Source organism: Megascapheus bottae, chromosome 13 (genome assembly GCF_031878675.1).
Source record: "Megascapheus bottae isolate mThoBot1 chromosome 13, mThoBot2.hap1, whole genome shotgun sequence".
Lineage (NCBI taxonomy): Eukaryota > Metazoa > Chordata > Mammalia > Rodentia > Geomyidae > Megascapheus > Megascapheus bottae.
The window spans coordinates 37,133,235-37,158,583 of record NC_143521.1 but is presented as its reverse complement, the minus strand read 5'-3'; the positions used below and the strand labels follow the sequence as shown (position 1 = coordinate 37,158,583).

Sequence of the window (25,349 nt, the reverse complement as noted above, 5' to 3'; positions counted from 1 at the left end):
CTTTAGTTACCTATTGTACATAAGAAACCACTCTAAACAGCTTTAAAATATCTACAAGTTGGAGGGGCTAGGATTGTGGCTTAGTGTAGAGAATTTGCCTAGCATGTATGAAGCCCTGGGTTCGATTCCTCAGTACTATATAAACAGAAAAAACCGAAGTGGCTCTGTTACTCAATGGTAGAGTGCTAACCTTGAGCAAAAGACACTCAGGGACAGAGCCCAAGCTCTGAGTCAAATAAATACAGAAAAAAAGAAAACGGATATAAAGCGTGCTTAAAAAAAAATCTATAAGTTGGGCCGGGAGTTTGGCCCAGTGGTAGAGTGCTTGCCTAGCATGTATGAAGGTCCACATTTGATTCCTCCGTACCACATACATAGAAACAGCCAGAAGTGGTGCTGTGGCTCAAGTGGTAGAACTCTAGCCTTGAGAAAGCCCAAGGACAGTGCTCAAGCCCTGTGTTCAAGCCCCAAGACTGGCAAAAAAGATATCTATATCTATGTATTCACATATAAAGTTACTGTTTTCTTTTCCTGGCAGTGCCATGATCATTGTATTCACCTGGTGTTGGACTGGGATGGAAGAATTCTTACTCATATGTCCAACACTTTAGGGCTTGTCCATACAGCCTTTCCATCTGGCTAGTTTGGGCTCCCTGCTAATGGTGATCACAGGTAATTGAGCTTCCTAGAAAGACAAAGCTGGAGCTGCCAGCTCTTCATTATCACAAGAGCTCCTGTCACAGTATAGATTCAAGGATAAAGAAATGGACTCTGCTTCTGGTTGGGCAGAAGTCCTGTGCATAAAGGGAGGGAAGGGATTGAGGGCCCAAATCAGTGAGGTACCTAAGGAAGAGCTGATGCCAATTTCAGAAGCTCAGGGCAGATGATGCCCCACTTACTGTTTTGTGGTCCTAAGGGACTTCAAAAGGGGCACAGGAGCCATGATGACCATCATCATGGTATCTGGCATGATGCGCTTTGAAGATGGGCGAAGGAGTGACAAGGGAAGGAAAGCAGGTATCCTATAGGATCTGGGAAAGGGAGAGAATAGTCCCTACCTATAGCACCCAAAAAGAATATCACACCACCAATGGCTGCACCTTGGATTGTGTTCTTCTGAACTGTAACAGAACAAATCTATTGTTGTAAGCCATCAAATGGTCACTTGCTACTGCAGCAGCAGAAAATTAATACACTTGCCTTGCAATGCTCTAAGCCAAAGTCACTTAAAAACCTTTGCAGCTATAATTTCTTTGCTCATCTGAATGCAGAAATAAAGCTGCAAGTTGCCTAGTAAGATATGATCTCTCTCTTTCTGATGAATAAGAACATTGAGGGCTGGAGAGTGAAGTTTGCTGGATTGAGTGGTTAATGATTGAGCCCAGATTAGAACTATTCAGAACCTCTCTGGGGACATCATACAAGAGGGTAGTCTAATAAAATTGGAGTCTATAAGCTTTTAAGATCTTAAAAACCCAATCTTCAAAGTCCTATGCCACAGCAACTTATTGACATGATGTTTCCTAGAACAAATATACAAACCAGTGCCCCTTATCTGCTCATCCTTATTTGAGATTTTAATTGACTCCCTAAGAAATAGCTAGCATGGCCTGTTTGTCACACAGTTCATGAGGTCAGCACGTTTTTATTTCATTTATAGCTTTTGATAGAGTTGAGTTCTAATAAAGTTTATAGGGCTATGAGAAAATCTCTTTAAACCTTGTGTTTCTAGTAAAAAAAGGAATACATCTAGGATGTAAATGAGAAGGCCACGACTGTGGAGGTAGTGTTGATGGCTTGAGCCTTTGATCTCTTCACTCATGTCTAGATGCTCAGATGTAGGATTGCTTTCTGGTCTCAGGTCTCATCTGTACAAAGAGGGCACTTCTAAACATTTGTCTGAGTGAAAGACCCCTTCCTGCTCCTTGAGATTTTCTGGTAGGGAAGCGACAGCCCCGGCTAAGTGACCAGGATGGAAGACTAACCAGGGCCAGTTAATTCTGAGATTTTTTTTTTCCTTGTCTGACACTGACACTGTGCTATTCGTAGCACAAGTTCCAACAAAACAGCTTTTTCATTTTTATCCTCAGGATTGTAGAGGCAGCATGTAAAGTAATTAACATAATTGCACCAAGGCAATCTACACAGAGACCCTGCCAGAGCTGGAAATGCAACTCCACCATTTCTTTTTTTTTTTTTTTTTTTTTTTTGCCAGTCCTGGGCTTAAGCTCAGGGGCTGAGCACTGTCCTTGGATTTTTCTCAAGGCTAGAGCTCTACTACTTGAGCCTCAGCACCACGTCTGGCTTTTTCTAAGTATGTGGTACCAAGGAATCGAACCCGGGTCTTCGTGTATGCCAGGCAAGAACTCTACCACTAGGCCAAACTCCACCATTTCTAAATTTCTCTGCGTTAGCTTTGGTTTTCTTCATGGAAGTTCAGTTATGTGTTTGGTTCTTGCTGGGAATAGCAAACCAGTATTTGGTCAATCTTTAGGTATCTATTGGAAGTGTGAGAAAAGGGTCCATTAACGACTTGTATTAGAAAGTAGAAAACTAACATGAAAACACATAGTTCCTAGTTAGTCTTTTGTATTTGAAAGGTGAATTCTCTAATCTAAAAGTGAAGCCATCTGGCACCCCATAGTAAATACATCACACACTGTCATGGCACTTGTATCCCTTTAGTTGTGTTGTGTTATTTCTGAATGTGAGCTGGACACAGAAGTCTCATCAGAAGGATTTCTAGAAGGGCTACTGTCACTGTGTGCATGCTTTAAAATAAAAGTAAATCTCTTTCTTGCTTGGAAAAAAAAAACAAACCCCAACCCAACCTATTTGTGCTCATGAAAAATATCTTTGCATGTCTAGACAGTGGTGCTCTGCTGCTGCCTTTGGTAAGGAAGGAACACAGAACAACTATTCATCTGCCTAGAAACCTTGTGAGGCTCTGTATGACCCAGGTGACCTTTCCCTTCACTAGTGAAACAGGAGCCAGAAGTATGCAAGGAGCCAGGGTTGAAGCTTGCTGACTGATGGGGAACTTAGTCCTCCAGTCCCTGGAGGACTGTTGCTGATTGTCTCACAGATTGAGAGTGAAAAAAATGTCCCAACCAGCGTGAGTAGTGTCCCTGACATCTCAGTCAGGCTCCCACCCAGCTGGCATTTATAATAACAAATAGAGAGGAAACTGTGTAATGGAATTAAGTGAAGGCGGAAAGAATGAAAGCATGGTTTTTATAGGCAAAAATAGCATAGGAAGCATGAAAGTACAGCTGGTATTTGCTCTCTGCTATTGCCAGATCCTGTGCTCAGGGTATTGTAAGTAGACATTCCAATCCAGGCAAAAAGCATTTTGCTTTTCACTTATAATGTGGCTGAAATGTTCATTGGAGTTCTCAATGTATTTTCCTCTATTTTTCACAAACACTCAAATGCTTGCCTCTTGTTCCCAGACATTGTCCATGTGTCTGAGTGTAAGTCCTTAAAGCAGCCAGGGAAAAGTCATTTTGGATCTTCAGTTATTGCTGGATGAAGTTGAGAAGGTTTTGCTTTCATACCAACCCGAAGTGCATTGTCACACCTGGGTAAAGTCTGGGCCCAAAGTGAACCCAGGATGATATCACACATCCATGTCCATCCAGTTCAGTCCAGTCCAGTCAGTTCACTGTATGCTGAATCTGTTGCCAAAATATCTTCTACCTGGGGCACAGGAGGGTTGCAGGGACAGTCTGTTTTATGGCAGGATAGCTGTTACTCCACATAGCTATTGTTTAATTCCCAGAGCTGGGGAATAGAACTCATCCAAACCCATTCAGGTGTGTCATTGACCCTCATGTTGCACAAATATTGTGAGCACCCTGTTCTTCACACAGGGCTGTAGCTACTCAGTCAATCACAGAGATCCGGCCTGCTTTGTCCTCTGCTTCAGTGAGTAGATGGAGGGTTAGTGGGTTTGACCTGTGCAGGTCACATAGGTGGATGGTACAGCAAGGACTCAGAGCTCAATCTGCCTGACTCCCATGTTTGTACTTTTTATTGCAGAGCACCTCAAGATTCTATAGCTGAGGGAGTAATTTGTTGGTTCCCAGCCCCCCTCCCCAGTTCTGCTTTGGTGAAAGGGGCTGGGGAAGCATGTGTCACACTGGGAGTAAAGATGAAAGGCAAGGAACCAAATATGAGGCAGAGGCTCACCACCCCATTCCCCAGCTGGCACTGAGCTTGCCTGCCTGCCTGCCTGCCTGCTGTCCTTCCTTCCTTCCTTCCTTCCTTCCTTCCTTCCTTCCTTCCTTCCTTCCTTCCTTCCTTCCTTCCTTCCTTCCTTCTTTCTTTCTTTCTTTCTTTCTTTCTTTCTTTCTTTCTTTCTTTCTTTCTTATTCTCTCCAAGACAAATGAGTTCCAGTAGGTTTTGCTCTGATTTAGTGCACCCAGTTTTGTTGGTCTCAAGTCAGATAGGCCCACATTGCAGGAGAAACACTCTAGGCATTTCTAATGTCTACAACAAAGTGTACATCAGAGAGAAGTTTAAGAGGAGGAAGGTACCAGAACTCATCTTGGTGGAAGTTCCTTCAGACATCCTTGTTATTTGACATGCTTACTTCCTGTAGAGCAGGCCCTCACGAGAAAGGTGGCATTCCTCTGCTTTGTCCTTGGCTGCTTGAGGAGAGGAAGACATTTAGAAAAGAAACGCACAAAATGAAGTTTAGTGTTCATTTTATTATTTTTTCTACTATAATCATCTTAAATCTATTTTCTGTACCTATAGCAAAATACTTTAGGTAATTATAAAGAGAAGGTTTTTTGGGCTTACAGTTCTGGCGGTTGGGAAGTCAAAGTCCTGATGCTGCCATCTGCTTAGCATCTTTGGAGGGCTCCATGCTGTATAAATAAAGTATTGGAGGGCATCATGTGATGAGACAGAATAAGCATGCTAGGTGGGTATACTCTTCCTCTTCTTATGAAGACAATAATTCCATCTTTCACTGGGTCCCCTACTTCTCTTTCTAATCACCTCCCACTGGCTCCATCTCCAAATACCATTAACATAATGGATTTGAGGAGTGAGCTTCTAACACAGGAATTGAGCAGGGAGAAGGGAGGAACACATGTACAACCAAACACAGAAATCATGAACAATTCTAAGAAAATGTTGTTTAATGCTTATTTATAGTTGATTTAATAGGACATCTGAAGTGGTTTTGTATTTTAAGGGTTTTAATCCAAAACCTAGCATCTAATTAGAACAATGTTTCTAAGGGTGGGGAGAGTAAAAAAAAAGCACATCTTTTTCCCTGTAATATTTTTCACATTGATATTTTCCTCAGGAATAAAACCTTCAAGGCAGAAGTGTGTAAACTGCCTGGGCTTAGTGGAACCATTTGTTATATGAGCCAGAATTGGTAAAATGGCACAATATGTTACCACTTGTGTTTCTCTGTCTGAAGATGTATGGTGTTCTAGAATTTTAAGTTTTACAAAGTAAAGCAAAACCCAAGTTGTCTACCATCGACAACATGGTAGATAAACTTGTGTGTGGGGTAGATGTAGAAGACATGAATGAAGTTCTCCCAAGTTTTTGTGGTGATGCTGAATGTACCTGTGGCAGAATGGTAGGCTTCGTCCTAAGTCTTAACTTCTGTTGTTCAGATTCTTTTCCTTAAAACTCAGTGTTACCTGTGTTGTCTGATGTGAAGGTCTGCTTGTGTAGATATGAAGGACTGACTCCTCTAACTGGGACTTCATGGCTTTGGCAAGTTAAGGACACTATAGACTCTAGGCATTCTTGTTTAGTTATTCTCTTGAACTGATAGGAGTTTACTAGGAGAAGATGTGGAAATGTACACCTAAATGATTATGGGAATCACTGAAAAATGGAACTTTCTTCTACTTTAATGAAAAATAAAAAAAGCTTCTTAATATATGAAATCAACTTAGTAGTATTTTAAGTAAAGATCAAAATACTGGTTTTCTGATCTCCCTGGTTTGATTTTATCTCACTCATTTGTTTTTGAGTTTCTGTAATCAAAGACAAAAATTTGAGTTCTCTTTCTCACACAAATTTGTCATGTTTATTTATTTTTTCATTTGGTAAAGATATCATTGTGCTTTGCTTTTAATATGAGGGAGAATGAGGTAGGAATGCAGTTCGAATTAAATATTTGGAATTTTTCTTCCAACACTTAGTATCTAAAATATGCATAAGATTTGGAAAACAAATTTGAAATAAGATCTCACATAGATATTTAAAAAATGCATTTCTAAATAGTGAGGAGTACTGGTTTCTGAGCAATTTCATTTATGAGCTTAGGTTGCGAAGTTGTATGTCCTAGCCACCCCTCCCACCCACCTTGACTTTTATTTTGACTTCCTGAAGAAGGAAAGTCCTTTCAGCCAGGCATGGTACTCTACCACTAGGCCAAATGCCCACCCACTAGAAAATGGGAAGTGGGACTGTGGCTCAAGGGGTAAGGCAGTAGCCTTGAGCTGAAGAGCTCAGAGACAGTGCCCAGACCCAGAGTTCAAGCCTCATAACCGCCAAAAAAAAAAAAGTCCTTTCAAAAATATAGATTAGGGCCGGGAGTTTGGCCTAGTGGTAGAGTGCTTGCCTAGCATGCACGAAGACCTGGGTTCAATTCCTCAGTACCACATACATTGAAAAAAGCCAGAAGTGGTGCTGAGGCTCAAGTGGTAGAGCTCTTAGCCTTGAGAAAGCCCAAGAACAGTGCTTAGACCCTGAGATCAAGAACGGGACTGGCAAAAAAAATTAAGATTAAATATTTACTTCACTTCTATGGTGTGCTAGTCTAAGTTAATAATAATATTATAGGTTTAAAATATTTTAATGTGTATTGTGTGTACATATATATATACATATATATGAGAAGGAATGATTTTTGTCTTAGACATTAATTTTCAAATAAAAGCAGACTGATGGGTCAGAATAATTTACCAAAAGAATAATTCACAAAAGGCACAAATTTGGCCATTTACATCAGCATCTGTTTTTCTGCACTTTAGTAATGTATGCTTAGCATATTGTTTTGCCTGTAGATGAGTCTAATATATGTTTCTGGAGGGAATCAATGAGGGAGGAAATCATGTAGAACCCAACACTTCTCTACCTGCTTTCAGTTATAACTGAGAACTCTGTGCGGATCACCATGTGGTTGAAGTCACCTGTATTTTCTAAACAAACTTTCTCTGTCTTTATTTTGGTGAGTATGTTGACAACAAGGAGACTGTAACTCAGAAATCCAAATACAGCTTTTCACAAGTGCACATGTGCTAGAGGGATGTAGTATGGAAATAATTACAGACTGAATTTTAATCTTGAAGCTGGACACATCTTCCATTTCTCCTCTCTCCATTTTTGTTACATGTAATTACATTATTAGATGCCAGTCACTTAGGAGAGGATAAACAATAATTGAGGGAAAATGGAGATTTTTAATTAGAAGAAAGGAATTGCTATTTAAGTGGAAGGGAAACATACAAATGTGTTTGCTGATTTCTTTTGTTGTTTTGCAATTCAGGAAGGGTATTAAATTTTGCCTGCCAATGTTTGATGCTAGATTTTTATCGAAGAAAGGGTCCTGCCATTTTTTCATGTGTGTCTAGTTAAGAGATTTCTTTAAGGAAACATAAACTAGCAAGCAAAAGTCTCACTTTAGTGAGCTTCCTCTTAAAAAGCTTCGTGTTTCATACTCTGATGTAAAGAGAAAAAAATTTGTAATTATTTTTTCTTTCCCTCTGGAGAGACTAATTCACATAGTGAATTCAGACCACCTGTGAGACTTCTAAATTGCTTTTCCTGAATCTATGTTGAATTAAATGACATTTGATTATAGTATTTAAAGCAAATCAAGGACTATGCAGATGAATCAATGGATAAACACACTTAATAGTAGTATGGACTTTGTTTTTATACAGATGGATCATTATCCAATGAAAGCATTCTTCTTTCATGTTTAAAAGTGTTCCAGATTTCAGGAAACCAGGGCAGCTGTATTTTTTTAAAGCCTTCTCATGTGATCCAAAAGAATCATTTCCTAGGAGAAATGAGGATCTGTTAATTTACAGTATTTGTAAGCAATGGCTAAACTTGTTTGAAAACATCAGAACTACACCTGGTGGAAGGAAAGTTGTCCTGCCAGATAAAACAGAATGTTCTCAATTACCCAAGGAAGCAGTTTGGATGACACTCTTGAAGCAGGTGCTCTGGAGTCTAACTCTAGTGTTCCGAAGATGTAAGGGGATTTGGTCGGCCCTGGGGTACGAGAACTACTAGAGCAAGCAGCATTATGTGGCTTGCTTTGTCTTGAAGGCAGTGTCTACCTTAAACGAATAGACACATGGAAATACAGGCTGGACTTAACTGGAGTCTGGCAGGGTAAACTATTCCTGGACAGGTCAGGCATTTCTATCTGGACAACTATTGTCAGCTAAGACTCAAAAGAGTTTCAGTGTGTTCCAGAGACAGCGCAGAGATCGACAAGTTTTTTTCTGTTTCTATGAATCTGGACTGTTCCCCCAAATTTGCTTGTCATTTAAGTTCTGGAAAACTGTCTTCATATACTATTCTATTTTTGATACTCCTTCATGGCCATTGTACTTCTCAGAATCGTGTGTGTGTGTGTGCGTGTGTGTGTGTGTGTGTGTGTGTGTGTGTGTATTTTTGTATTGTAAGAGACATTTTGTATTGTAAGAGTCCCATTACAATTTCAAACTACTATTGTAGTTTAACTGAGATGTGAGAAGAAATCAGTATTCACCCAGGATGTTGACCCTAAAGGAAAGTCATGGAACCTGTAACTGGTTGGTTGGTGTTAACTGGTAGTTTGTGTTTATGGTGACTTTCCTTTGCCAGCCTTGGCCTGGTGACATGACATGGCAGCCTGTTCTTCCCTTCAAAACCCCGAGAGTTAATATACCACCAAACCTTGCCAAGTACAACAGGAAGTCCCCTCGGCCCGAGGAGAGCCATATAAGAAGCCTCCGTGTCCTCTGCACTGGCCTTTATAAAAGTGGGATTTTCAGTCTTGCTCAACACTGAGATATGAGTGTTTCTTAGGATAACCGCTCTTTCAGTAGTGGTGGCGAATATAGTCTTTATGGAACAAAATCTTCTTGTGGACTATGTTTTTACTGAAGTCTGACTGTCCACGGTCTCTGTATAATCAGGCCACCAGACTGAGGCTAAGGAGCTGGTTTATTTGCTGACAGTGCTGTCAACTTCCTCCCACCCAGCGCCTTGCTCAATAATCACTGTGTGCTTTTGAAGGTACAGATGATCAAGTTCATCAGCATTTCCCCATTCCTCATTAAAGTCATGGAAAGACCATTTGATCAGACAGCTGATTGTCTGTGAACTGCAGAGCCTGCCATTGTGTTTTCCCAAGGTCCAGTTAGGTGGAATAAAATCCTTTGGAATGTAACTGTAAAGCAGGAGGTACCTGTGGAATTTTTGTATTCAATAATTTTTTTTGGCTAATAAATTGCAAGTGAAGCACTGTCCGTATTTTATTTTTTTAAGAAAAACAATAAAAGTGGGTTGTTACAATTAATTAGGTATTCAAATAAATCATAAAGGTATGTGGAAATTTCCGTCTGTGTGTACACTGAACTGTATCTTTCCATGATACTTTCAGATGGAATTTAGTTAGCCTAAAAATGGAAATTATGATGGTCCAAGATTAGAGTTTCTGTGCATTGTGGAGAGGAAGGCACTGCTGACCTTTCTATCTTGCTTTGCTATCTGTTGGTCTTGGCAGTCCCTTTCCCTTCCCAGATGCTGTCTCCAAATGGTTCAGGGAAACAAATGTTCTCTTTGGAGGACTTTGGCTCTTTGTGGCTGAGATAAATATATAGCAACTTAAAGTGGGTTTTATTTCACTCTGTGAATAAATTCCCAGAGAATGTGGAAAGAATCAAACTTTCAAATACAATTGAATGAATTTTTCTTAAAGGATTATTGCTTGGAGCTTTAGCACATTGAGTGACACTAACAACCAGTTACAAAGACACTGTTGTTTTTTTTTTTTTTTTTTGGGTAATTGGGTTTGAACTGGGCCTGGGTGCTGTCCCTGAGCTCTTCAGTTCAAGGCTACCACCATACCCTTGAGCCAAGCCCCACTTCCTGTTTTTTAGAGGTTAATTGGAGATAAGAGTCTCAGGTCCTATTGTGCCTGGGCTGGCTTTGAACCTTGATCCTCAGATCTCAGCCTTCTAAGTAGCTAGGCTTACAGGTGTGAGGCACTGCGCCTGGCAACACTGTCATCTTAAGAGACAAATATAGCTCATTAATGGAACCATTACTCTGTGTGTGTGTGTGTGTGTGTGTGTGTGTGTGTGTGTGTGTGTCTGTGTCTGTGTGTCTGTCTGGACGTGCACATGCTGTCCTGGGACTTGAACTCAGGGCCTGGGCACTGTCTTTGAGCTTTTTTGCTCAAGATGAGTGCCTTACCACTTTAGCCATAGCTCTACTTCGGGCTTTTGGTGGTTAATTGGAGGTAAAAGTCTCAGGGACTTTCTTGACCAACTGATTTTGAACTAGGATCATAAGGGCTCAGCCTCATGAGTACGAGGATTACAGATGTGAACAACCAGCATGTGGCTTAGAATCATTGATTTATTATTTTTTATTTATTAATTTTATTGTCAGGGTGATGTATGGAGGGATACAATTACATACGTAGTGAGTACATTTCTTCTGAAACATTGTTACCCCTTCCATGTTTTTCTTTCACTTTTCCCTCTCCTTACCATTCCTCAAGTTGTAAAGTTCATTTCTAACATATTGTCTTACTTTAAAAGCCAATATTCAGGGATGGGGGGGAGGGAAATGGAGACAAAAACATGAGAAGGGCTATCAGTGTTTGAGAAGTAATGCACCCACTACCTGACGAATGTAATTGTAACCCCTCTATACATTATCCTCACAATAAAATTTAAAAAAGTCAATATTCAGAAGATAGCATAGGTATTTTTGGAATCAAGTGAGTTTTAATTTTAATTTATTGTATTCCTACTTCATTATCTGAGTCAGTGCTGATGCTCGAACTCAGGACCTAAGGGATATATTTTACTTTTTTTTTTTTGCTCAGGTTGACACTTTACTTTGTGTAGTCTTGCTTTGAACTGCTATCATCTCAGCCTCCTCAGTAAAGATTATAGGCATGAGTGTTATTGCTGTTCTTAATGTACTATATTATTTCTCTTCTCATTTTTTTGCCCTTTGGTTAATCATCTCATATTGTTACTGTATCTGACTTTGGTACCTAGTATATTGTATATACATTTATTTGTTTATCTGAAATAGGAAAGGGAAGGGGAGAACAAGATGATTGGGAGCGGGTAGGGGGAGGGAAATGGGGACAAAAACATGAGAAGAGGTATTAATGTGTGAGAAGTAATGTACCTACTATCTGGTGAATGTAACTGTAACTGCCCTGTACATTACCCTGACAAAAAAAAATTATAGGCATGAGCCATTGGTGTTCTGCTAAAAGTGAGGGTTTTTTCTCTTTCTTTCTTTTGCTTTGTGTACTGCTAGGTATCAAACCTAGGGTGTTGTATATATTATGCAATCACTCTACCACTGAGCTATATCATTTAGCCCAGGAAGTAAATTCTGAATGTTTATTGCTTTATTTTCATACTAGCTAATGATATATGCACATGCTGTAGCCCTTCTGGAACAGTGTTGAGTAAGTGTAGGAAGATGAGTGTGAACTCTTCGGCAATTAGCAAGCATCTAAAGAAGAAACCATATGCTTATAATTAAAGTAGTAAGAGCCTATGCATACACTCATTTGCTAACACTTTACATAAAGATGGGAGGTACCCTCGCTAATATATTATTTGATCATGCAAATTTTTTTAAAAGTAGGAAGTGGTTACCAGTCTTGGGAGTTCAGGCCTGGAACTTCTCAGCACTAGGGAGGTTAAAGCTGAAAGAGCCTAAGTTCCTGGCCAGCCTGGTCTACATAATAAGTCCCTTGTCACAAAACAAAACAAAACAAAACAAAACAACCACAACAGCAATAACAACCCAAGTAGGAACTGGGGTTAGAGGCTGAATTATTGTGAGAGAAAAAAGGAGTGTGTGTGTGCGTGTTAAAGATGGATATGTCTCAATAATGGAAACATCAGAGACACAGCCCAAAGTTAGGTTTTTCTTGTCGCACTTCAGTGGAAGCTGGTGTTTTGAGAGAAGTCTATAGGGATCTCAGGTGAGGTGGATTAAATGTTGATAGTTGCTTCTTTAACAGGATTGCCATTGTTGTGTTTTTCTACAAATCATGAAGGCAATTTTCAGACAGTCCAGTTCTGTTTTTATTATTAATACAGTAATGTCAATCCCAACTAGATGGCTGGGAGTCATCGAATCTTTAAGAAAAACCAAATTCCTGTTTTTTATTTTTAATGGTCAGTCCTGGGCTTGAGCTCAGGGTCTGAGCACTGTCCTTGGACTTTCTCAAGGCTAGAACTCTACCACTTGAGCCATGGCACCACTTCTGGCTTTTTTTTAATGTATGTGGTACTGAGGTATCAAACCCAGGTCTTCGTGCATGCTAGGCAAGCACTCTACTACTAGGCCAAACTCCCAGCCCTGAACAATAAATCTGTTTTTCATAATATGGAACATATATTAATGGCCATCTGTTGTATTCAACTGAAGGGAACTTCTTGTTGAGTGGATTAATTCTAGATTGTGGGAATGTGGAACAATGGAGAAGAACAGATTTAGATAAATGCTTGTGTGTCTCACTTCCTTATCCTCTAGATCAGTGATTTCCAGACTGCTGGTTGTCACCCTTCTGGGATTGGAAGCAGGCTAGTGAGTTGTGGTTAACATTAGAAAAATGAAATGGAATGAAGCCTGTGTTTTGAGAGAAGGCCGATAGGGACTTAGGAACTTTGGAGTACATTGACAGTAGGAAAAAGCAAGTGTGCCATGTAAAACCTTTGTTATTTTGTTGTCTGTGTAATAACCTGGCAGGCTTAGCTGCCAAATTGCTTTTGCTTTTGTAAAAATGCTTAACCCGCTGGACCACCTGCATGGTTATGATCACCTGCCTGTGGTATTTACACGCTCCACCCCACTGAAGGCTCGGGCTGCTCTCTATTAGCCTGAAGGTAGAGAGAGCCACTGTGTTGTTATTAAACTGACTCCTAGCTCAGTTCACTGAGTGCTGGTAACCCTGTTGCTGGGCGGTTCAGGGCCCTCCAGAGTGGCTGGGATTTTACAGTCTGCACATGTTTACACAAGTTGTGTATAGTTATGATGAAGCATGTGCCTTTCCTACATATCTTCTAGAGCTCCAGCCATAGAGAGTCAGCTGACCCCTGAGAGGTTGGGCAAGTCCAGGGTAATGCCTGAATCAGAGACAGGAAGACAGAACCATGGCCAACCAATATCTTATTTTGACTAGAGAGAATAAAATAGTAAAGGCATTTAATTTTACAATGTAAAAGCTATAAATAACACTTTTGCATACTGTGGGGGTAATTACGTATTTGAATTAGTTCTAAATTTGTCCTATATCTGAATTCTGAATTTAATGACTCAGTCTATGTGCATAGTTCTCACTGAGGATGTGTAGATACTGAAATATACAGAAAAGGATTTGCACAGCAAAAAAAAAAAATTGCACAGGGCATGGTGGATTAGTTCTGTAATCCTGTCTGCTTGGGCCGCAGAAGTGGAAGTATAACAGTTAAAGGCCAGGCCTGGCAAAGTTAAATGGAGATTCTATCTGAAAAAAAGAAAGAGCAAAAGAGCTGGGATACTGGTTTAGGTGGTAAAACGTTTGCCTGGAAGGTTCAGGGCTCTGAGTTCGATCTTCACAGAAGAGAGAAAGAGAAAGGGGAGGGGTGGAGAGGAAAGAAGATTGCGGAGATAAACTCATGATGACCAAGTTTTTCCTTCCCCCCACCCCACTTTGATTGTGGGCCTTGAACTCAGGTCTTTGACACTTTCCCTGAGCAATTTTTGCTCAAGACTAGTGCTCTACCATTTTAAGCCACAGCATCACTTCTGGTTTTCTAGTGGTTAATTGGAGATAAAATCTCACAGACTTTTGTATTCCCGGGCTGGCTTTGAACCATGATCCTCAGATCTCAGACCCCTCAGTAGCTAGGATTATAGATGTGAGCCACTAGTGCCCAACTGCTAAGTTCTCCTTTTCCTTCTAGTTATTCTTCAGAAACATTTGAATACATGTGTGTATGATACTTGTATTCAAAACACACAGACATATTCAAGTATTTCTACCTCTCCTTTTTCTAAAATTTAATTTTATTGTCAGGGTAATGTACAGAGAGGTTACAATTACGTATGTAAGGTAGTGAGTACATTTCTTCTCGAATATTGTTATGCCCTCCCACATATTTCTCCCACTTCCCTTCCCCTCAGCCCCCCTCCCCACACCTGTCTGTCTTTTTGTCCTTCCCCCTCCCCCACCACTTCAGGGCTGTGGAGACTGTAGGCTTACAAAGGTCCACCTGCTTCTCTGCCTTCAAACACTCTAGGACATTGTTACTGGATGATCTTGTTCAGTTTTTCTTTTATAGAATCCAACACTTCAGTCATTGGTTGACTTTTCCTCTGAGCTAGACTGTATAGAACAGAGCCCCCCCACCCCATCCAGCGTGCTTTTGTTACCATGGCAACTCCTGCTTGCCTCATCTTCTCCTTTGAAGTTACTTCTTAGTTGTGTAGATTTATTCCCATTGAGTTCTGAACTGGCTGGGCCAAATACTTTCCGAGGTTCCCTACCCTCACTTGAAAGCTTGACCTTGTTTTTGCATGTAGCTGTTTAGTATATGAACTTTACAACAGATCTCTGAAGATTTCCCTTCCTATGGCCCCTAAGGCATTTCAGTGTCTCTTGACCTGTTAGTCCTTTTGTGTGACTTGAAATGCACTCCTCACTTGAAAATATATATCGCTTGGGTGTCTTGTGGGTAATGTGCATCTGTAAATGTGAACTAGTGTGGTATCTTCTAAGGTACAAACTTAAAAACAGGTGAAAACTCACTCTGGCACTTTGTGAGAGTGGAACACTGGTTGAATTATAAATAGCTCTCAGGACCTGTTTTAATTTCTACCCTTAGTGTGAGTGAGGAGGTCCAGAGACCCTGGGGAAGTACCAAGTATTTGGCTGGTTAATTGGAGATAAGAGCAACAAGGATTTATTTTTTTTTTGCCTAGGCTGGCTTCAAATAGTGATCCTCAGATTACCATCTCATGAGATGAGCCATTGGCATAGGTCAGAAGACTTGCAATTTTTTTAAAAAAACTCTAATAGACTCAAACTGAGATTCTCTCATTGTATGCCTGCCAAGTAGCTAGGATTGCAGGATGGAGCCTCATTTAATATTTTTATCCACCACTACAATGTAAACCCCCTCCAAGGGCTGGGATATAATGTTTGGTCAATAAGGAAATAAGTTGAGGGCCGAGAGTTTGGCCTAGTGGTTAAAGTGCTTGCCTAGCATGCATGAAGACCCAGGTTCAATTCCTTGGTACCACATACATAGAAAAAAAGCTGGAAGTGGTGCTGAGACTCAAGTGGTAGAGCTCTAGCCTTGAGAAAGTCCAAGGACAGTGCTCAGGCCCTGAGCCCAAGCCCAGGACTGGCAAAAAAAAAAAAAAAGGAAATAAGTTGAACACCCAAATGATTCTTAAATTATTGTTTTGTTTAATAGTACAATTTGATTTCTGCTCTATGAATAGGGAAACTGGTCAAAGATATTCTGAAAACTTTTATATGGTTTGCTAACTGAGATGAATAAAAATAGAACTTTTTCAAAGAGGTAGATGATTAAGAGAGAGACCATGCACATCTGTGAGCTGAGCAGCTGTATTATTATTATTATTATTATTATTATTATTGCCAGTCCTCAGGACTGAACTCAGGGCCTGGGCACTGTCCTTGGGCTTTCTCAAGGATAGAGCTCTACCACTCCAGCCATAGTACCACTTCTGGCCTTTTCTGTGCATATGTACCAAGGAATCAAACCCAGGGCTTCCTGCATGCTAGGCAAGCACTCTACCACTAGGCTACATTTCCAGCCCAGCATTATTTATTTTTTTGCTAGGAAATGCTGCCAGCTGTCATTCTATGCCAGTCTACCACATCCTTCTTGGTGTGTCTCCCCATGAAGGCAGGGGGAGGGCTGTGCCATCAGAACAGTGCTCTGAACATGGCAAGGTGACATGTATCTAGGGGCAGTGGACATTTTGCAGCTATTTCTAAAGGATAAGCAGTGGTACAAGCTTTGTAGGGCTTGTAACATATACTATGCCTTCTAGAAAGCTCGGTGAGTCTGATCTGCTTATTTGGCTATTTTCAAGGCAAAGTAGGTTTTTTATATTTTCTATTGTAATTAATAGAAGGGTTACATTATATTTGCCAGATAGAAGGTGCATTACTTCACATACATTGATACCCTTTCTCATGTGACAAAGTAGGTTTTAAAGGCAGTCCCTGTTGTGAGATGATGGAAAATCAACACCTGATCTTACTGGGTGCCAGTGTCTCATGCCTGTAATTGTAGCTGAGATGTAAGGATCAGAATCTGGGATTCTTATCTTCAGTTAAGTAGCAAAAAGTTAGAGGTAAAGCCATGGCTAAGTAGTAGAACACTAGCCTTGAATGAAAAAGCTACGAGAGTGCCCAGTCTCTGAGATCAAGTCTTAGTACAGGCACTAGACAAACCTGAGCTTCTCTGAGTTTGTATTACATAACTTGATAGCGCAAAGGTTTTGAGTCACCCCCTCCCTCTGTGTCTTTCACTGTGTGTGTCCATATTTTATGAATGCATTACTCTGTGACTAATTATTTGGGGTTATTGACATGCATACTACGAATGCAGTCATAAAATGTATTTCTCTGTGGGTTTGACCATTATAAATATTTATATGAAGTTTATTCTCTAGAATGTAATTTTCCCAGATTAGAAGGAAAACAATAGCTGACTGTTCTGCAAGATGAAGTGAAAGAGGCTGGTAGCAATTATAGTATTTAAAAGTATGGCTTTAGATAAAAGGATGATTTGTTATTTAATGTATCAAACAATATTGCAAGTAAATTCTGGTTGTCTCCATCTGGGTGTGTTCCCCTTAATCCTAAGGAGAGAGGAATGATCCAGGAGTGAAGAGCTTGGAAGTAGTCCGGATTGAAAGGGTGGGGCGGAGTGGAGACAGAGGGCTTGCACAGTTTCTCACACCTGAGAAAGGGGGATTGGTAAAGACTGCTTTAGTTCTGCTGTGTAGCAGGCCAGCTACATGAACTCATACTGTTCCTTTAATTGACTCCTCAGAGTATGCCTTAAACTTGCAGCTCTTCCAGACTGTTGGCATCATTAGCCATCCTTGTAAATTTATTTTATACACTGCCTAAATGGATTTAAGAAAAACACAGCCATATTATAAATCTGCTGATGAAAGCTTCTGCAGTTAGTTGCTTTGATTTAGCACACCTATTAGATTAATGTTTGGAGTTTGGCAAATTATTCAAGTCCTAAACTGTTACTACTCAACTCATGTGCGATGTCAAGAATTATGTGAATCATGTTGGGTGCTTTAGTGCTTTAGTCAGTTGCTAACAAAAGGACTTTTCTTTTTTTTTTGGCTTGAGACAAGATATACATTTTGGGTGTGATGCCAGAACAATGAGTTTAATTACATATCTAGTTAGTAAGTCTGTGTTTTAACCATTCCTTTATCTCTGGTTTTATTTAGCTCCTGGATCTTGTTTATTTTCTGTCTGCATGGGGTCGTTAACACTGGTAAAAGAACTGTATCAAAAGCTTTCATTTGGTCAATATCTTCTATTTAACTTGAGCAAAATGAGATTTAATAGTCACATTTTTGGAAACAAGGCTGGATTTATATTCCTCACATGGCTTAAGACTTTCATCAACTTTTGTTGTAGGACTTGGATGTTTTTATTTTTAAATTTTTCTACTATCTCTAAATAGCTGTACAAAAGGGCTTCACCATGTTAATTTATGAGTAGAATGCATCTTGATCAGTATCACCCTTTCCCTCATTCTCCCCCATGCCATTTTGTTAACAAAGAAAGAGGATCTTCCAATTGTTTGCCCAAGTCTGTACCCCTCTTTAATTCAAATTTGCTCAATTTTGTTATGTTTGGTTTTGTTTGTTTTGGTGATATTTTCATGCTTCCTCCCCAAAAAGCATCCACAAATTCCTGGAGTACAGCAAGTAATATGTCTTGTCATAAGTAAGCAATTACACAATAGTTTTTCATCATCAGATTGGTCTAGATTCATAACAATACAGTATGCTCTTCATGGTCTTCTTGGACCATAAGACGGAGAGACAAAGGCAAAAATAGTGTAAAAAACCACCTCTTCTCCTGCTTAAACAAATTTCCCCAAAACATAGTGGCCAAAAATAATGACAGAATTGATTTCACTGCCAAACCTGCACCTGATCAGAACTCTGTAGGGTTGTCTTGTTTCTATCAGCTGAGCCAGGGCAAAGGTTAGGGCTGGCATCATTTGATGCTTGTTTGCTCCCATGTGTGGTGATGGATGCTTGAGACCAGCTGAGATCTTAACCAGACTGTCATCCATACTATGTATGACTCTCCATGTGGCTTGGGTTTCATGACAATATGGGGTAAGGGCAATATTCTGTTACTATGTAGGGAGGAGATGACAGCTAGTTGCCTTTTTCAGAAGATTAAGGTGGCTGGAGCTTAGGAGACCAAGGGCAAGTTCCACTCAGAAAAAGGGTAGCTCAGCATTTCAGACTTCAGAATTTATCCATTGGATATATGCAGAGAAAATGCATCTGTGTTCTCTCCATAGGCTTGATCAACAAATGTGTTGGGCTTGGTGGACACATAGCTCTCCATTTAGCCAAGTTTTCTGAAATGTTTTAAAATTTCTAAGTGTCAGTTAACTCTGTCTTGGTTTTGTAGTTATGTTGCCATGATTCTGCTTATTATAAAGTTGGTCATCTTGCTGTATGACCATATGTTATTTGTTTTCTGGAAGTCACAGACACAGATGAGGATAATGAGTTTAGAATTTTTTACATTCATGACTTAAAGAAATTAATTAACCAGATCCATTATAGCATTGAGAAGTGGTATCTTATTAATAAAAGCTAATAACATTTAGTGAGTATTGAATGTTCCAGGAGCTGTTGTAAGCCATTTACATAAGTAACTTGTTTAATAGTAAGGAAAAAGTTATTGAAGAAGGTTAGGAGCTTACCCCAAATCATACATCTTAGTGCTGGAGCTGAGTTCAAACACAGGCAGGTATTTGGCATATGTTCCACATTGTTACTAACCATGGTGAAGGCAGAGAAAGGACTCAAACCAGGCCAAGGCCTTTGACTGACTTTCGTTCCTTGCAAGAAATCATGAGATATGGCATCTAGGAAGAGTTATAGAAATGAATTCAACAAATATTTGAAAACCATCTAAGTAATTTGGAAAAGTCACATCTAGAAATTTAAAAACAAACTATTTGAAGATACCATCCTTGTCCTCAGGTCCTTATAACTCAGTAAAAATACTAACACAAAAGAACTAAAACAACATAAATAGAAAAAAAGTAAATGATATACAGATGAATGAGTAGCTATGAACTGGACCCCTATACAGGAAATACTGGGCATTTCAGTTTGGAGGACCCGGTGAAAGCTGGGTGCCATTCTTAGAACAGTGGACTGGGGAAGCTGAGCTTTTCCCTGAGACAGTGAGTGCACCTGAATGGCATAGGTTGGCATGAACTTGAATGAACTTTGGAGGTGGGCTGGCTGAGTCACTGAGTTGCTGTTTAATCTGCAAAAGTTGCTCGTTAAGTCTCATTATTTGCAGTTATAAAAGAGGGATACCACACTGATCTTCCAGGGTTCTTATGCACAACTTTCCATATCTTACTAGGCATACTTGTAAACTATACAAAAGATATATTTTGTATGATGCATTCTTTTGATAATGAGGATGGTGGTGATGGCTGTGGCTTTTCCCCGGCAACCGTGATCAATATCAATGTTGCTAATGAGCAAGACTAAGATTAAGGTGAAAAAAACCCAGTTAGGGTGCTATATCAGTGTTCAGTTATGAAAACAAAAATCCTATTAGGTATTTTAGTGGAGGGGATAGTTTATATGGATGGGGTATTGCCTTAGAACCGGATAGGGGAACAGAGAAGCAACCTGGAGATTAGACATGAGTGAGGAAGCTACCACTGACTGTTCTTAGGGCTAAAGGAACACAGAGAAGAGATAATTTTATCTGAGCCCAGAGGCTGGGAATCCTTTGGAAATGGCAGAGCTGAACCATGGTCAAATCTGTACACGGGAGCTGACAATGTGGAGGTGGGGTGCTCACCACTGGAAACTGAAGCAATGGAGGACAGCCAGCAACTCCCAGTGATGAAACTACAAAGGGAAACATTCCTAGCTTTTCCACTCCTTCATAAAAGTTTCTGATCTGGACGTTGAATGTGAGGAGAACCTAGGGGCCATACTTCTTTTGTAATATAAAGAAAAGGATTTGAAGTAGGAAAGGAATCTGAAAATAAACAGACACATGGCACAGCTGCAATTGTGATTGGCTGAATCTACACTGTCCAGTGTAGTAGCCAGTGGCTCACATGGGTTTGAGGAGCCAGAAAGCTGTCAATGTGATCCTAGACAGCGGTATGTTTGAATATGGTTCGAGACAGCCATTTGAAAGACAAGTATAGTTGAATTTGTTTTGGAAGATACTTCCCTCCTCCCCTAAGAATTTATGACTTTCTTTAAGGGTTCTGGTTCAGACACAGGAGACCCTGTCATGGAATCTGAAACATTTGGTGGTTGGAGGACTGAGGAAATGGGAGCACTAAACAAAGATGGGAAGACTGAGTGAGCCAAAGGGGTTTTAATTGTGAGGTGAAGACAGGCAGAAACGCTCACCCAGATCATAATGATGTTTAATAAGGAAACGGGCTCACAACCATTTCAAGGTGGGAGGCGTGCTGAAGAGGCAGATCTTTCTGTCTAGAAGAATTTGCAAAGACAAACCAGCCCTAAAATTGTGTGAATAATTTTTCTACTTGTACCATTAAACTGAGATTAAGTTCTTCAAATATTTTTTTGAGTTAACAGACTAGACTTAAGGTGATTCTGAGCATGCCTTTGAAAAAATGAGATGGTTCTCACTTCCTGTCTGCCATGGTTATCACAAGCACGCTTTGGTCCTCCTCTGGCATCATTGGCCAGACTCCGTGCTCCATGGGCCCTGGGTTTGTCAGCACATTCTCTTCTGTGTAATGCGGCTGCATTTTGGCCTCCAGATTGAGCAAGAGCAGTTAGCTTGGGCCTAAGTTCCTTTTGGAGCCCATCAGCTTTCCCTTGGCTCATACTGTGCTGACAGGAGAGGCTGAGTAGGTGTGTCCTTTGGGCTTTTCCTTTTGTAGATAAGCCTTTTAATGTGAGTATTCAGAGTTGACTGGGGTTCAGTGACATGTATGCTGGCAAGGAAATGCCTGCCAGGATGAGCTTCCTCCTGTCCTCAGATCTCCTAGGGCCTGTGGTGGCAAGGAGCTGCCCACTGGCCAACTGGAAGTTGCTGTTGGCTTTTTTCTTTTTAAATAAACAAATCTCTGGTGGCTCTCTTGTTCTAATTTTCTTCTGTTGTTTAACGCTCAAAATGCATCAGCTTCTTTCCTAAATAGTAGTTGGTGCTTCCGAAACAACTTTTCTGGTGAGACTTTACAAAAAACTTTATGAAGAAAGTTGTTATCTCTAATTTACACATGAGGAGGAGAGGGGGTTTCAGTGTGACTTTTCCACAGCTGGGATGTTTCAGGGAAATTTCTCCCTAAAATCCATACTGCAGGATGGAGTTTCTCTCACCCAAGTCCTGGAAATATGGGATGCAGTGTGTATGCGTATGTGTATGTGTGTGTTGTGTGTGTGCACATACAACATACACACACATACATTTATGATGTATAGATCTGTTATAAGTTGTACAGTTAAAGTTGCAAAAGTATAAAATGACATGAAAGATGGGCTTTGAGAAACTTAGGCATCTTGGTTCCATTTGAATGTACATTAGCCACTAGATATGTGATTCTGTATCTCAGAATTTGACTACCTGTACATGGAACATGTAAGACTTTTTTTGTCTTATAATTATTCCCTAAATAATGCAATCTATACCATTTACAATGTATTAGGAACTATAAATAATCTAGAGATGGTTTAAAGTATGTAGGAGGAGGTTCTATGTCAACACTGTGCCATAGTCTACAAGGAACTTGAGCATCCACGTATTTTGGTTTCCAAGGAATCCTAGACCAATCCTTCATGGAGATTAAGTTTGTACTGACACATACTTTCTGCTCCAAACCATGTGAGCAAGAGCATATAGTATTAGCTTACTGATACTTCTTTAGAACAGCTGTGACAACGTCCCACCCCCAAAAAATCCAAAACAGAGGCAGAGCCTGAGTTCTATTAGGTCCTTGAAAGATTGGCAATTTCTTTGGTTGGAAGGCCCTCAACTTAATATGAATCTGCCTGTCTTATCTCAGGGTTTGTTATGTAGCTCACTTCAAACTTGGTAATCCTCCTGTTTTAGCCTCCTACATGCTGGGATGACAGACACGTGTTGCTATACCTGGCTCTATTTGGACATAAAACCTTTTCTGTTTTGAGCATAGATTGTCAAAGCCATAACAAGACAGCCCAAGTGGCATTTCCCCCTTACATGTTGGCTCTTTGCTTTGTGTGACACTGATTCTCCCTTCACCTAAAAACATAAAGGAGAAAAGCACACAGACCTAAGGAAGGTCCTCATGAAATGAACAGTGCACCCCACAGTCCTTTACCAGGGCCTCCCCCATGATGGGTGGTTGTTCAGGGCCGTCTAAATCAGTAGCATGTTCTTGGACAGCTTGTAGAGCCTTCACCTCTTTAGCATTTTGGCCAGTGTTGCTGTTGGGGTCTGCCACTTTAGGTTGGCCAAGTTTTCTGTGTGATAAATAACTGTTAGGGGAACGGCTGACTGGAACATCTGGCTGATGGAAGGACTGACTGGAAAGAATGCTGAACTTTGAGTGTGTGTAGCTCCAACATCTGGTGTGGGGGCTTGATGGGTTGGGGCGGCAGTATGTTTGACATCTGTGCATTAGATTCTAGAATGTTCTTTTCAAGTTGTTTGTGTTGGTCCCAATTGACTTGTTCCTTTAGGACATAAAAAAGACTTACTGTAAAGAGGATTAATTCAATTCTGTCTCTGGAAGAATACCTTTATTGGTAACTTACAGTGTGAGATGAGAATTTTCATTAATTCAGTGCCCTCGTAGTAGATGGTAACCATATTAATAGAGGCTGTTTTAAGAAGGAAAGTCTTTTCTTTTCTTTTCTTTCTTTTTTTTTCCACGTCATGGAGATCAAGTAATAGAAGATAGAAAAGGAATCCCCTGGGAATCGTGAGGCATTTGGCATAGCAAAGCAAAAGTAATTCAAACATAAACTGAAAAAAATGCTTTGAATCACACAATAAAACAGACATAAGCCATCAATTGGCATTGGACATATTTTGAACTTTTGCATATAACATAAACTAAAAAGAACATTAGTTTTATACCCATGACCCCCAAGCCACAAAGTAGTTTCCTTTTTATTAACATTGGAGTAAATACCAATGTTTCTGGCTTATGGCTTGGATATGAAACATGAAAGAGGAGAAGTCTGTTTGGCTTTCCTACCTTCCACAACCGCCACCCCCCCAAAAAAAAAACCCTAATATATCTGGCAGAAGGCAGCATTTTGCCTCACTTGTAATTGTCCGGAAATTTAAAATAGACCTTTTACTTTTGGAGAGTTTATATGGAAATTCCATCTTTCATGAAATCATTGAGCATAGGTTTAATAGCACATCGAACTCTCATGTGTAGTTTGTATTGAGAAAGGCAATATTGAGCGGGCACATGGCACAAGTCTTAATCATTTTGGGAAGAGGGGGTGGGTAGGAGCCAGGATCTTGGCCCACCTATGTGTTGAGCCAGTTGTTTTCTCTTTCTGCAGTCAATTACTTCCGGTTCCCAAGTACCATTTTCTTTTTTTCCAAATTCCATAGACCTGTATAAGATCAGAGTGGATATTCAAGGTGCCAGCTGCCTTAGATTGAGACAGATTTGATGTTGCAGTGATCACTCTTATTCTACAGTACATCAACACTGACGTGATGGCCACAGCCAGGGATGCTTACTGTGTCATCTGTGCTTACATCCCAAGCAAGAGAAAATGAGACCAGTTTCCTGTGATGCATGTCTAGATCCCAGGATGTGGGTATTTTAAAATTAAACTGGTGGACATCTATCACTCACTGTGGCCTTGTTTCCCTAGGTGTCCTCCAGGCAAGTGTCCAGTAGTTTTTCTCTCCTCCCAGTGCCTTGCTTACTCCATACCATTCTCTCAATCCCTCTTCTTTGTTGCATCATTTTTTTCCCTTTTCAATGTCAGAGATCAAACCCATGGCCTCACACCTGCTAGGTGCATGCTGTACCACCGAGTGCCAACTTCCGTGCAATCTTCTTGAAACACATAGCAAATCCTCTCACCCCTACTTTTTGCGGTAGCTCACTCCATTCCTTCCAGTCCTTCCTGGCTTAGTCAATCCCTCTGCTCAGTGCCTGCAGCGCCTGGCATGGGTCATTTGCCACTCACAGCTCTCGTGTTGAGCTGAGCCATCCTTGTTCGAGAGCCTGCCATGGACTCCCTCCACAGACAGAGCCCGTGACACTTCTGATCCCTGCACGCCTTTCCCACTCCTTGTTTTCCTTCTCAGTCTTCTCAGGAGCATCCTGGTCCCATGTAGCTTCCTCATTCTGAGGAAGTTTTCCTTTAATTTACATCTAAAATTAAGATGGATTGCTTTAAAAAATCGAATATTAGGTGTCTGAATTTGGGGGCCTCACACCTGTTAGGATGGTTGAGTACTGGAGTCTTGCCTCCTGCCCTGATTCTCTGATTATTTTTAGGATAGGATTCTATTTCTACTTGGCCTGTGCCTAAGCCATGATCCACCTGCTGTTAGGGTTTCCTGTGGTTGCTGAGATTACAGGAGTGCAGTACCATGTCCAGTTTCCTTCATGAAGATGGAGTCTCACAGACTTTTCTGTTCTAGCTGGTCAATCTCCGTCTCCTAGCCTCGCATAGTTTTGGATGACAAACATATACCAGTATGCCAAGCTATGCCTAGATTGGCCTTGAACCATTATCCTCCTGATCTCAGTCTCTCAAGTAGGATTAAACCCCTGGCACCTGGTAGTTTTTATAACTTTCCCCTTTCTCGTCCTCC

The 25,349-nt window shown here is 40.5% G+C and overlaps 1 protein-coding gene across 1 annotated transcript in view; it reads left to right on the top strand.

The window, feature by feature from the left end:
* Positions 1-25,349, top strand: part of Limch1 (LIM and calponin homology domains 1) — a 292,070-nt gene that overhangs the window by 59,874 nt on the left and 206,847 nt on the right. The gene's annotated exons all lie outside the window — the stretch shown is intronic.